Source organism: Lepidochelys olivacea (assembly GCF_965140295.1).
Source record: "Lepidochelys olivacea isolate rLepOli2 genome assembly, chromosome: 3".
NCBI lineage: Eukaryota > Metazoa > Chordata > Testudines > Cheloniidae > Lepidochelys > Lepidochelys olivacea.
In genome coordinates, this window is record NC_140413.1 from 143,355,267 (window position 1) to 143,369,189 (window position 13,923).

Consider the following 13,923-nt stretch of genomic DNA (forward strand, 5'->3'; position numbering starts at 1 on the left):
CTTTAATGGCCCATTTTGTAAACTTTGGCAACTAATTTAAACCACCTTTGGATAAAGACAGGAGACACAGATGGACTTTCAAACCATTTTTCTTTTCCCCAAGAGCTGGAATATTCATCTCATGATGAAAAAAAGCTCAGAAAGAATTGTCCAAAGTTTTATTTAAAAAAAAAAAAAAAGTGAATTATTCCTCTGTCCCCTCACTCACTGCTGACTACTTTTGATCTTGAGGCTTATAAACAAGCAAAAACTTTAGTGCCATAAAACCATTTGTCTGCATCAGCTGCTCAGTACATGTCCCATTTTCTCAGCCACTCACTCTTGTACATTCAGACAGGAATAATAAGGCCAACTGGTGACCCCACAGAGCAGTGTGCTCAGTTTCTTGCTCTTCAGATGCCTGTAAGGTCATCAGTAACCTGAAGGGCAACAGTACTAATGCTAGGTCATGGCAGGTAAATAAATGAGAAAGAACTTAAGTCTACCCACTTACTTGTTAGTAAAATAATAATTGCTAGTTAAAACAATTTTTAAAAGACATTTCAATTTACCATTAAGCATTTGGCTTTTTGATTCCCTCCTGCTTAATCTTATAGTTTACTTTGGCAATTATTATCCCTCACGTTAGAACACAACAAATAAGGGCTGCCTACAATCTCTTGAGTTCATGGACTTTGACAGTTAGCTCATCAAGTCTTTCTAAAATTCCATTGCCTCTGGTGTAGATTTCAAGAGTTTTTCAGAAAACAGATCACACACACAGACCCAACAATAGATTATCAATCAGGTCAACAGGTAAGATATTGTGCAGTTTTTTTTGTTTTTTTTTTAAAACGACAAATGTGTGGTTCTATTATAAATCTATTCTTGGAGATACCTCTATCACTAAACTCATTTGAGGAAATAATATAAATTTCAGAATGGTTCTAGTAGAAAAGAAACACAGTCGGACACAAACTGTTAGGATAACAAAAATCTACAAAATATTCCTTCTCTAGGATCTTTCTAGTAAAGGGCTTGATGTTTTAGGACCACAACTTTCCAGGATCTCTTCCTTTTGACTCCTTTCACAGTATTCTGACACTCCAGACAGAATATTTTTAATGTGGTACTTTGGGACTCAAATAATACTTCAGATTCCCAGGAAGACTCATCTTATCAAATTTCAGAGGATGGCTTTATCTTACTGCATAGGAAATTCATCAGTTTCAAGAAGACCATGCAGTCACATGTGTAGAGATAAGTTTCTCTCTTTCCGCAAGAAACTCTTTTTGAAGGAAAAACCCTTAATGTTTTGATACAAGAAGTCAGAGATTGATTCCGCAAGAAGAAAAGCTCTGTTATCATGGGGACTTCAATCTGAGTGACATATGCTGGATGTCTCATCCTGCCAGGACTAAAACATCCTCAGAATTGCTAAAAATTATACATGACAGTTTCTTAACTGAAGTAGTATTGGATCCAACACAAGGGAATTCTGTATTAGACCTCATCTGACAGATAAAGAGGAACTGATATACAATTAAAAACTATTGATAGCTTACAAGTGATTATGGCTTGATTATATTTATGTGCAAACAGAATAAAATTCAAACCAGTAGTAAATAAATACACACACACACGCACTTTAAAAGGGCCAATTTCACAAAGCTGGAAACCATTTTGAATCAAATCAGTTAGGAGAAAAAATTTAAAAGAAAAATGTGAATGTCAATGGGGAACTATTTAAGAATAGTTTACTAGATGCCCAAAACCTCACAATTCCACAATCAAGAAAGATGCCCATCCTGGTTAAAAAAGCCAAACTGGCTTAGAAAGTGAAAGCGAAAGCAGATATACAGAATAAGAATAATGCAAATGGAAGTTGATAGCAATTAATATAAATCACAGGCTAGGAATTGAAGAAAACTGATAAGGGAAGCCAAAGGACAAAAACAGAACTCTACAGCCAGCAGAGTTAAAGACAATAAGAAGGAATTTTTAATTTGTACCAGGAACAAAAGGAATCCGAATAGTAGTACTGGTCCATTACTAGATGGAAACAGTAGAGTTGTCAACAATAATGCAAAAAAGGCAGAAGTCTTCAATAAATATTTCTGTTCTGTATTTTGGAAAAAGTCAAACGTGGTTATATCATATAATGATAATATACCATCCCAACAGTAACTAAGCAGGATGTTTAGCAACAGCTGCTAAAAGTGTCTAGCTTTAAATCAGCAGGTCCAGATAACTTGCACGCAAGAGTTTTAAAAGACCTAGCTTAGGTGCTCTCTGGACAATCAGTGTTGATTTTGGAGAAGTTCCAGAGGACTGGAAGAAATCTAATATTGGGCCAATATTTAAAGAAGATAATTACAGGCCTGTCAGCCTGACATTGAACCTCGACAAAATGCTGATATGGGACTCAATTAAAAAAATTAAATCAGGGTAATATAATTAATGCCAATCAAGGTAGGTTTATGGAAAATAGATCCTGGCAAATGACTTTTTGTGAGATTATGAGTTTGGTTGATAATGGTAATATTGTGGATGTAATATACTTAATACTTCTGACACTGCATTATATTTTGATTAGAATAATACAAAAACACAGCACTCATTAAATGGATTAAAAACTAGCTAACTGATAGGTCTGAAAATATAACTGTAAACAGGGAATCATCATAAAGTGTGTCCTAGTAGGGTCCCCCAGGTATCCGTTCTCGGTCCTATAGCACTGAACATTTTTATCAATGACCTGAAAGAAAACAACATTATAGATTTAAGTTTACAAATGATACAAAGATTGGGGGAGTGGTAAAAAAAGAATAGGACAGGTCACTGATATACAGCAATCTAGATCACTTGGTAAGCTGGATGTAAATAAACAATGTGTGTTTTAATATGGCCAAATGTAGAGTCATACTTCCAGAAATAAATAATACAGGGTATACTTACAGGTTGGGGGTTCTATACTGAGAAGCAGTGACTCTGAAAAGGGCTTGGGAGTCACGAGCTCTCAGTGTGATATTGTGGCCAAAAGGGCTGTGATCCTTGGAAGCATACCTCTACCCTGATATGACGCGGTCCTCAGGAGACAAAAAAAATCTCACCATGTTATAGGTGAGACCGCGTTATATTGAACTTCCTTTGGCCACCCCGTACCTTGTTCCCTGACCACCCCCTCCAGAGACCCCCTCGTCCCTAATCACCCCCAGGACCCAACCCCACCCCCCTGTTTCCTGTCTCCTGACTGCTCCGACCCCTACCCACACACCCTGCCCCCAACAGGCGCTTACCAGCAGTGGCGGGAAGCAGAGCAACGTGGCCGCAGCCCGCTCCACTCTGCCACCTCCCAGCCATGCGGCACTCCGCTTCCCGCCGCCGGTGAGTGCAGGGAGGTTAGGGAAAGGACACCCTTCATACTCACCGGTGGCAGGAAGCGGAGCAACGTGGCTGGGAGCTGGCGGATTGGAGCAGGCTGGGCACAGGCTGCTCCACTTCCGCCGCTGCCGGTGAGTGCCGGGGGGACCCTTTCCCCCAAGCCCCATCCCCCGAGTGATACGGCTGGGGCTGGGGCAAGAGAAGCAGAGCGGGCTGCTCCTGGCCCCCCGCTAATCCTCCAGGCCACTCTGGGACTGTGGGGCCCCCAGAAGTGCACCCCCACAGCTTCTACACTTGCTCAAAGGCTTGCCTTCGCATATAGCACTACAGCTGAGCCTCTGTAACACTTTAGTAAAGATGCTCCTACGCTGACAAGAGAGCTTTTTCCGTCAATGTAGTCAATCCATCTCCTCAAGAAGTAGCTATGTCAAGAGGAGAAGCTCTTGTTGACATAGTGCGGTCTACACCGGTGGATTAAATCAGTATAACTACATCATTCAGGGATTTGGATTTTTCACACAACTGAGCAACATATAACAGACATATCAGTATAACTAGTTTATTTAATTTTATATATGTTTATTCTTTGCAGAGATCCAGGTGTAACTGATGCCTGGCTGTCTGGGCCAGGAGGCCATGTCCATGGAGAGTCCCAGAAGACAACTGCCTGGATTTTGGCACCTAGCAACTAATGACCATGAAGGGCTCACACTCTGCAGGAAACCAACCAGGTTTGACCAGCTGGAGAACAAAGGGCTATGGAGGAGGGCCAGGTGACAATGTTTGCCCTGGAACAAGAACAAAGGACTGAGGAAGGGTCAGGGGGGTTGTTAAGTGTGGGCTGTTGGAGGGGAGAAGCAGCTTCTGGACTGGGACTCAGAAGGGATCAGAGGAGAGATCTGGGCTCTGAACTGACCCAGAGGGACTATGCTGTAACCTTCTGTTTTCTGTCATAACCAAGGACTTTCCACTCTGTGTTCCAGACATCTAATAAACCCTTCTGCTTTTACAACACTGGCTGAGTGTCACTCCAGATTAAGGAAACTGGGAGTGCATTGCTCCCTTTGGGTACGTAAATCTCCTTCTGGGGTCCAGTCCAGGTGGGAGATTCTGTAAGGAGTTCATGGCAAGAGGCAGAGGAGCCAAAGGCTCCAAGATTCAGTCCCAGGAGGCAGTGAAGCCAAGGGACTTATCCCAGTGAGAGTGAGATACCCTAAGGGGACTGACACACAGAAGGAGGTCATCACGGGGACTGTTCCAGAACTATTTGAGAGCACTGAACCTGTGGATCCGTGACAACAGGTGCTGCTGAAACTGGTGCAGATAACCATTGTAAGTGTTAGGGCTGGTCTCCACTACAAGGAGATCAACGCTGCTGCAATATAGTAGGGATCGATTTAGCAGGTCTAGTGGAGATCCGCGAAATCAATGGCATAGTGCTCTCCGGTCGACCCCAGTACCCTTACTCTTCTTGGAGAAGTTGATTGGAGAGCATCTCCTACTGACTCAGCACTGTGAAGACACTGGGGTAAGTCAACCTAAGCTACATCGAATCCAGCTACGTTATTCACATAGGTGGAGTAGCTTAATTTAGGTCAACTTACCCCCATAGTGAAGACAAGCCCTAAGTGTGGATGGAACAACCTTTTGCAGAATCATACATCCTGGCAACTAAGTTGTTTTCAACATCAAGTCAGCAGCACCTACTGTTCAAAATTTGTCATTAACTAGTCGGTTCATTAGTGTAAATAGGCTATGGTGATCTAGATTTAACAAATAAAATGTATGACTGTTACATAGGCATTTTTGTTAGTCTCCTGCTATTCACTTTGGTAGGTGGTGCAAACACACAGCATCTCTGAAATACAGGTTTAGAAGCCTAATTTTAGGCTTTGAAAACTTTGGCCACTGTACTTAGCATTTGCTTTGAACAAGTACAATCACAATGGTGGTGAGAGTACCTGTGCATCATTTAGAACCTTATATGTGGACACTGGCACATTAAGACATTCCAGGGGCTTATAACTAAGGCTACGATTATGTCACAGAGGTCACAGAAACCCCAGAAGCTGTGGGTGCTGGACCCTCCTCCTCCCTCATTTTGTCAGTGGTATTTTTAGTAAAAAAATCACAGACAGATCATGGGCGTCTGTTAATTTTTGCTTATTGTCCGTGACCAGTCAGTGATTTTTACTAAAAATATCCCTGACAAAATTTAAGCCTTACTTATAACAGTGATTGCAACCTAAATGTTGTAGTGCAAATAAAGCTCTTACATTATCAGTGCATGCTGGGAGAGAGATTATAGACCAGAGGTGGACAAATGACAGCCCGTGGGCCACATCTGGCCTGGCCCCTGAGCTCTTGGCCGGGGAGCCAGGTGTGGCTGGCTTTGGCCAGGCAGCGGGGCTGCGAGCTCCTGCTGCTCTGAGCAGCATGGTAAGGGGGAAGGGAGCGGGGGGCTGAAGAAGGGGAAGGGGGGTCCCAGGGGGCATTGGATTAAGGCATGGGAGTCCCAGAGGGCCTGTCAGGGCATGGGGGTGTGGATAGGGGTCAGGGCAGTCAGGGGACGGGGGGGGAGTGGATGGGGGGGTGTCCCGGGGGCAGTTAGGTGCAGGGTGTCCTAGGAGGGGGCAGTCAGGGGACAAAGAACGGGGGGGTTGAATGGGTCAGGGGTTCTGGGGGTGGTGGTCAGGGGACGGAGAATGGGAGGGGGGGTTGGATAGGCGTGGGAGTCCCGGGGGGCCTGTTGTGGGGCCAGGGTAGTCAGGGAACCGGGGGGGGGGGTTGGATAGGGGATGGGGCCCCGGGGGGTGGTTAGGGGTGGGAGGTTCCGGGAGGGGCGGTCAGGGGACAAGCAGCGGGGGGGGTTGAATGACTCAGGGGTTCTGGGGGTGGTGGTCAGGGGACGGGGAATGGGGGGGAGGGGGTTGGATAGGCATGGGAGTCCCGGGGGCCTGCTTGGGGGCAGAGGGTTGTTAGGGGTTGGGGCAGTCAGGGGACAGGGGGGTTGGATAGAGGGTGGGATCCCAGGGGTCGGTTAGGGGCGAGGGTCGGGGCAGTCAGGGGACAAGGAGTAGGGGGGGTTGGATGGGTCGGAGGTTCTGAGGGGGGCAGTCAGGGGCCGGAAAGTGGGAGGGGATGGAGCCTAGGCTGTTTGGGGAGGCACAGCCTTCCCTACCCAGCCCTCCAGTTTCACAATCCCGAAGTGGCCCTCGGGCCAAAAAGTTTGCCCACCCCTGTTATAGACCATTGAGATGCCATTTATAATAACTACCTTGGAAGACACACACAGTGTGGAAACATCCATACCATCAGAAGGAACACAACTTCTGTTTACAATTAAGTTACGTACAAGCAGTAACCTGGGGGACCTGACTTATTCCACATCACACAGAGACCCTATTTGAAAGATGTTTAAAAAGGTTTGTGCGTCTATTGCCAGCATCAAAAAAAGCAGCATATACCAATGGCAAAAAGTATCACAGACAGAGCCTGGTACCAAGAACAAGGCAACGTTTTGAAAAGAATGTTGCTGATGGCAAGGATGCTGCTGCAGTCAGCCAGACTGAAAATTCTGGATCTATTGTTTCCTGTGCCAACATAAAAGACACAGAATCACAACAGAGACTGTTAGAGTTTCTAATGGGATAAGATAGTACGGGCAGTGAGTTTTTGTTGTTTTTTTTTTTTAATCATTTTAAAGTGAAAATGGGCTGAATATTTTTATTTGCTACAAAAACCCCATAAGGAAAAAGGCTTTTTAAAGTTTTAACATGCTGGTATTAATGGCTTTGCTTAGTTTAATTCTAACAATAAACCAAATATGCTTTGAAGAATAAATTAATGTCTAGTAAGTCAGAAATACAACAGAGACCTTTATTATAGAAAAAAAGAAGACTAAAGAACAGCAATTTGTAAAAACAAGTCATTGTTTGAACAAGACACCAAATGGAAATATTAGCTTGGTAATAAGTTGACTATACTTTTAAAACATCAGACAGATAGAAGATTTTTGTCTCTTCTACCAGGTAAAAAGGCAAAATTTCTCTTTAAGATACTTAAAGATAAAAAAATTTAAATTGTTGATTTAAATCAGTCCCTTTTTCAGCTAATTAAAGGACTAAAATAAATTGTAAAGGCTGGTCTTAAATCAATGGTTCACAAGCTAGGGTCTGTGGAAAGCTGGCAAGTCACATGGTGCTAATCCACCACCCATTCCCAGTCTAGGTTTTTCATTGCAAAAGAGCCTGGAGGCCATAAATGCACCTGGAAACAAGGAACCAGCCTACAGACCACTGCTACATTAGAAGGAAAAAAGAGAAATAACTACCTTGGAAGACACACACTGTGCCCAAAAAGAAAAGGAGTACTTGTGGCACCTTAGAGACTAACCAATTTATTTGAGCATAAGCTTTCGTGAGCTACAGCTCACTTCATCGGATGCATACCGTGGAAAGTGTAGAAGATTTTATTATATACACACAAAGCATGAAAAAATACCTCCTCCCACCCCACTCTCCTGCTGGTAATAGCTTATCTAAAGTGATCACTCTCCTTACAATGTGTATGATAATCAAGTTGGGCCATTTCCAGCACAAATCCAGGTTGGGCCATTTCCAGCACAAATCCAGGTTTGATCAAACCTGGATTTGTGCTGGAAATGGCCCAATTTGATTATCATACACATTGTAAGGAGAGGTTTCAGAGTAACAGCCGTGTTAGTCTGTATTCGCAAAAAGAAAAGGAGTACTTGTGGCACCTTAGTCTCTAAGGTGCCACAAGTACTCCTTTTCTTATTGTAAGGAGAGTGATCACTTTAGATAAGCTATTACCAGCAGGAGGGTGGGGTGGGAGGAGGTATTTTTTCATGCTTTGTGTGTATATAATAAGATCTTCTACACTTTCCACGGTATGCATCCGATGAAGTGAGCTGTAGCTCACGAAAGCTTATGCTCAAATAAATTGGTTAGTCTCTAAGGTGCCACAAGTACTTCTTTTCTTTTTGCCAATACAGACTAACACGGCTGTTACTCTGAAAACTGTGCCCAAAGATACTGAAGCTACTAGTGGGAGAATAATATGTAGAGGAGGTACAATCCGGCCAGGGAATACATCCAAGGGAGTAGTACAGGGGTCTCCAAAAGTGAATGCTTTTAATGGCTTTCCAAATATGGCTCCATTTCTTTCCAAATATAGCACTTAGCATTTCCAAATGGGTAATGGCAAAAAACAGCAGGCTCACAAGGAAATCCCTCAACTTTGCAGAGCCAGATTGAAAATCAAAACTAAGAAGGCTGCGTTTTTTTGGGAGGTGCTATGTGTAGAGCAAAAACCCTGGGTTCTTCTCTAGGAGTTTATTCTGTGACACTATGGCTTTGTCTATAGCAGAGACATTTAAAAGTAATTACCGCTGATTCCAACACCAGTTCAGCTGAACTGATGAGAATTGTGAAGACAGGGCTCCAGTGGTTGGCCCCACTTTTAACACAGTGTTCATTAAACCCTCTTTTCAGCAGGTTTAATTAAATGGTGGTACATATAATTGTCAGAAGCTGCCAGCACCTTGTCTACACTAGGGCTTCCTCCAACAAAGCAGGGGAGTTTTGTAAGTTTTGTGAGGAACATGGAACTGCTCTATAATTATGAATTCTGTATATTGACCTGGTTATTGGGACATTAGTGTATGAGTATACTGAGTAAATCAACAGGGCTGCTGGGAAACAAGCGGGAAAGCAAAAAGAATGGTTCAGGTTAAGATACCTTCAGCAAAGTACAAAGGGAAAGTCACTGCCTCCCTGACTCCACCACTTGCTGAATTCACCAAAGTAGTATGGACAAGCAGGGCCAACAACTAGGAACAGATCAGATCAAAACCCTGGCTGGATTAAAAATGACTCTCTCTACAGGGAAGCAGTTCTTGGGGAGCTGTTCAGATTGACAAAGGCACACTCTGAAGTATGTGAAGAAGCTAGAACTGCCTGGCCCACCATTACAGGACTGTAGGTAAGATATGTGCATGTAGCCTGGTTTAAAAATCCTTTTTCTTATGATTTGTCCTACCATTAAGGTTCAGCAATACTTTGGTTTAAGACGACTGTCTGGTCACTACACTCACCCTGGTTTCAGACTCCCAAAAGGAAGAATCAGAAGCGCTCAAACCCAGTTGGACCTGCTGGGTACACATGGTCTAGACACAGTGTACTGTAGTCCCAGGCCAAGTGAGAAAATGCAGAATTCAAACCCAGGAGAGGTAAATACATGAGATCCGATACTCGAGTGGGGGCACTCAGATACATCAGAGAGTAGGTAGAGGTACAGCTAGCCCTGTAAGCATGACAGTAGTATGTTCTTAGCTACTAAAAACAGGCAGCCAGCAGGGGAGTTTGAAGTGGTACTTGAATAAGCCAAACCTTTAACTTCCAGCTCTTTCCTGTTCCAAAGTAGTAATTTTGGAAGCTCACACTTCAACCATTTCCTCCCTATACTACATACTTCAGTTCAAGGCATACCATGGGCTATTTTGGAGAAAGTCAACGTGCTATGAACCTATCAAAGCCAGAGATCTGGGACAAAAGATGACATCAGTTTCAACTGAAAGGAGTAACCGCAAGACTGGTTCCCAGAAAAGTAGTCTTGTTTGCCTACTGTAGAGCAAGTCAAAGAAGGGCTCAGTGGCATACAGAGGACTTTGTAAGAGGAATCCTCAACATGCTCTTTTGCAAGGAGGACTGAGTAGAGGCAGGGTAGAAAAGACATCATCCAAGATACTATCCTTCATTTACCAAAAGTCTCAACATTACAGCATCTATCACACTGGATGAGGAAGGCTGAATGTTACTTCTTCTGGAGTCAACATTTCAATCAGCCACACAAGAAATCTGTTAAAACAATTTGAGGCATTGTAGCTCCCAGCTGACACTGATCCAGGGAGTACAGGACCTAGTACTTTATATTTAGGGAGGCAACAATTATTACACAACAAGTACCGGGGAGGGGTTAAGATGATCTGGTTTACTGACTAGCAGTAAAAAGTGTGTGTAAAACTCTAGTATGTTGGGGGGAAAATGGGAAGAGTCTGCAGAAAGGGAAATGAGAGAAGATAGCCAGTTCACTTTGGAAAACACCATCCTCCACAGTTTATATTAGGTAAAGAAAACTGTTACAAAACTATTTTTCTCTGGTTTCCAGTTCTATGGCTTTTTCTTTTTTAAACCGGAAGTATTTGATAAATCCTGGAGGGATGTTAGGAGGAGCGGGAACTTTAAGCACAATGCTGCTCATGTTCAATGAGCCAGCAATTCTGTCATATCTTCCCATAAAAGGAATAAGTAAGTTTGTGATTTATTGGTGGTAGCAGTTGGTAAGCTCATCCCTACCTGTATTCAGAAACAAGCCCCCCTGCGCAGGACCCATGAAGTTTTGAATGAGAACCTTGATATTTAATCTAGAAACTAACCATCACTCTAATAAAGCCACTGGCAAGAGAGAGCTTGTCTATGGCAGAATACAAAAAGAATCAGGCCTATTTCACTATTGCCGTTATCCATTGCTTTCTGAAAGGAGGCAGGAGTGATGAGTCACGATTTTCGTAGTTTCACTCTGCTGCCTCAGGAATTCTATGTGCAGCAGCAGGAGTGAAAATGGGAAAAAGGACTCTCTCTTCTTCATCCCTTCTCCAAGCCCACTGAGCTTCTGCATTAGCTACAGCCAATAAACTTAATCTACCACTTAAGCATTAGAGTTATTAGTCTTGACACACATTAAGTTTGATGCAAGATTTAAATAATTTTCAGCCATACGTTCAGAAACAGCACTGCACCAAAAAAGCGTATGGCAATAACCATGCTATAGTATAGGCTTATTTTTTGGGGTGAGGGGGAGCCTGTCATAAATATAAAGGGAAGGGTAACCACCTTTCTGTAAGAGCATGTATACAGTGCTATAAAATCCCTCCTGGCCAGAAGCAACATCCTGTTACCTGTAAAGGGTTAAGAAGCTCAGCTAACCTGGCTGGCACCTGACCCAAAGGACCAATAAGGGGACAAGATACTTTCAAATCTTGGGGGGGGGGAAGCTTTTGTTTGTGCTCTTTGTTTATGTGGTTATTCTCTCTTGGGACTGAGAGAGGCCAGACAGAAATCCATCTTCTCCAACCCATCCTAATCCAAGTCTCCAATATTGCAACCAGTATAGGTAAGCCAGGCAAGGCGGATTAGTTTATCTTTTGTTTTATGTGAATTTTCCCTGTGTTAAGAGGGAGGTTTATTCCTGTTTTCTGTAACTTTAAGGTTTTGACCAAAGGGGGATCCTCTGTGTTTTGAATCTGAATACCCTGTAAAGTATCTTCCATCCTGATTTTACAGAGATGATTTTTACTTTTTTTTTTTTTTAAAATAAAATCCTTCTTTTAAGAACCTGACTGATTTTTCCATTGTTCCAAGAGCCAGGGGTTTGGGTCCTTGATGATTTTGTAACCAATTGGTTAGGATATTATTCTCAAGCCTCCCCAGGAAAGGGGGTGTGTAGGGCTTGGGGGGATATTTTGCGGGGAAGATGTCTCCAACTGGTCTCTTTCCCTGTTCTTTGTTTAAAATGCTTGGTGGTGGCAGCATACTGTTCAAGGACAAGGCAAAGTTTGTACTGTGGGGAAGTTTTTAACCTAAGCTGGTAAGAATAAGCTTAGGGGGTCTTTCATGCGGGTCCCCACATCTGTACCCTAGAGTTCAGAATGGGAAGGAACCCTGACAGAGCCACAAAGAAGTTTACATCAGGTTTTTGTCTACACCACACAATGAATCTTAAACTATTACAGTAAATAGCTATCACTGCTTTCAACAGAACCATACTTGACAGTCATTTTTAACAAGACTATACCTATTACAGTTCTACACCCAGCATATTGACTGAATAAGATTCTGGTCAGTTTCAATCCTGATACTCCTATGGCAGTGATTAACCTAAACTTCACTGTATGGCAGTACAGAAATGATTCCAGGACAAACAAAAGCAAACAGAAATAATGGAGGGAAAGAGTGGGGATGTATCCCCAGCCACCCCAGGAGGCAGGAAGCTTGTAATGCTGCCCACATGCAGTAACAACTATTAGTCAAGATTGATAGACTGGACAAGACTAGATCCCAAGAGGCATTCCCCTTAAACCATCCCATTCCCGCCCTAACAGGGGACCAGCCTTAACTGAATTCTGATTCGAGCCCCTGCTGCAGAGCCCCATTTTACACCACCTTCTGGCTGTCAATGTTAGGAAAATTAGCGGACAACAAAAGGTTAAAAATATTTTTCCCACTGATGGAAGTTCTGAGCTTATTGTGGTATATCTAAGATTTAAGAAAACCAGAAATGAAATTCGGAACTATTTAACATCATTATAATCCGCAACTTTGTGCCCTACCCATTGATACATACAGTACTTTAAAAAAGCATGCACCTAACAGCAGGCAATGGAAAGTTGCACCGACTCTGTAGCCACATAGCTACAAGAGTCAAAAATGCACGGGAACCTCACAAAAACGCACTACATTTCGACAAACTATCAAAAATGCACCCGCTTTACGTGCAAACCTTCCCATCCCCCCTCCCTGAAACCTAAGGTGTCTCCTGCCCAGATGTCCCCCTAGAAACTGTCTGACGGGGGAGGGGGACGGGCTAGGGACAAGGCAGCATCATTGCCCGGGATCAGCACAGCTCGTTTGGCCGGCCGGGCTGCCGCGATCCCCACACCCCCACCAGCGCCTCCATGTGCTCTGCCCGGGCCCAAGCGCTGGCGGGGCGGCACCGAGCGACCCTCCCGCCTCACCCGCGGTCGGGCTGCAGCGGGAACAGGCTGCGGCCCCTCGCTCGGGCACCGGGCACCAGACACCGCCATGTGCGGCGGCGGCTGCGCGGCCCGGGGTCACTTACATAAGGGGCCGGCTCCCCCGCCCCCTCGCCTGCCGGGCCCGCAGCGACTGCGCCGGGCCGCTCCCTGCCCACCCCAGCCCCGTGTGCCTCCCGGGCCCGGCGCCCCGCCGGGGAGCCGGAGCCGGCCTAGCCGGGCGGGCTGCAGCGGAACCTCCCGCAGGTACCTGCTGGGGCGGGTGTCACCGCCGTCTGCCCCCTGCCCGGCGCGGCTCCTCTCCCCGGTGCCGGTCAGGGCGGCGGCATCTCCCCACAGCGGTTAAGGCGGGCGCCTGCCTCTCCCGGGCCTGCCCGGCTCCGCCGCACTCGGTGTCTGCGCAGCAACCCGGTCCCCCCCCCGACGCACACCCGCTCACCACCGGGAAGGGAAGGGGGGGCAGATCTCGCGAGTGCAGCCGCCGTCACCGCGGGAATTTTCAAATTCGCAACCTTTCCCCAGGCTCAAGCGGTCCGGGGGGGAGGGGCAGGGGCTCGAACGCAACGGGCGCAGAACTACAAATACCAGCATGCACCGCTCCATCCGCTGCAGGGCGGATTCCGGTAGTCCATGGACCATTGCAAGCCGGGAATTGTAGTCTCTTTAGGATTACAAAGTTGCTCACCGTTCAGGCCGGAAGGGGCTGTTCTTTGGCCACCCCAAAG

The 13,923-nt window shown here is 45.1% G+C and overlaps 1 protein-coding gene across 2 annotated transcripts in view; it reads right to left on the minus strand.

Moving 5' to 3' along the window:
- AHCTF1 (AT-hook containing transcription factor 1) overlaps positions 1-13,659 on the minus strand; it is an 85,392-nt gene extending 71,733 nt beyond the window's left edge. Inside the window, exon 1 of one of the 2 annotated variants that reach the window (XM_084623276.1) lies at positions 13,638-13,659. The gene's annotated coding sequence lies outside the window, so the exon portion shown is untranslated. The other variant, XM_084623275.1, reaches the window with a different exon arrangement.
- Positions 13,660-13,923: the final 264 nt, after the last annotated feature.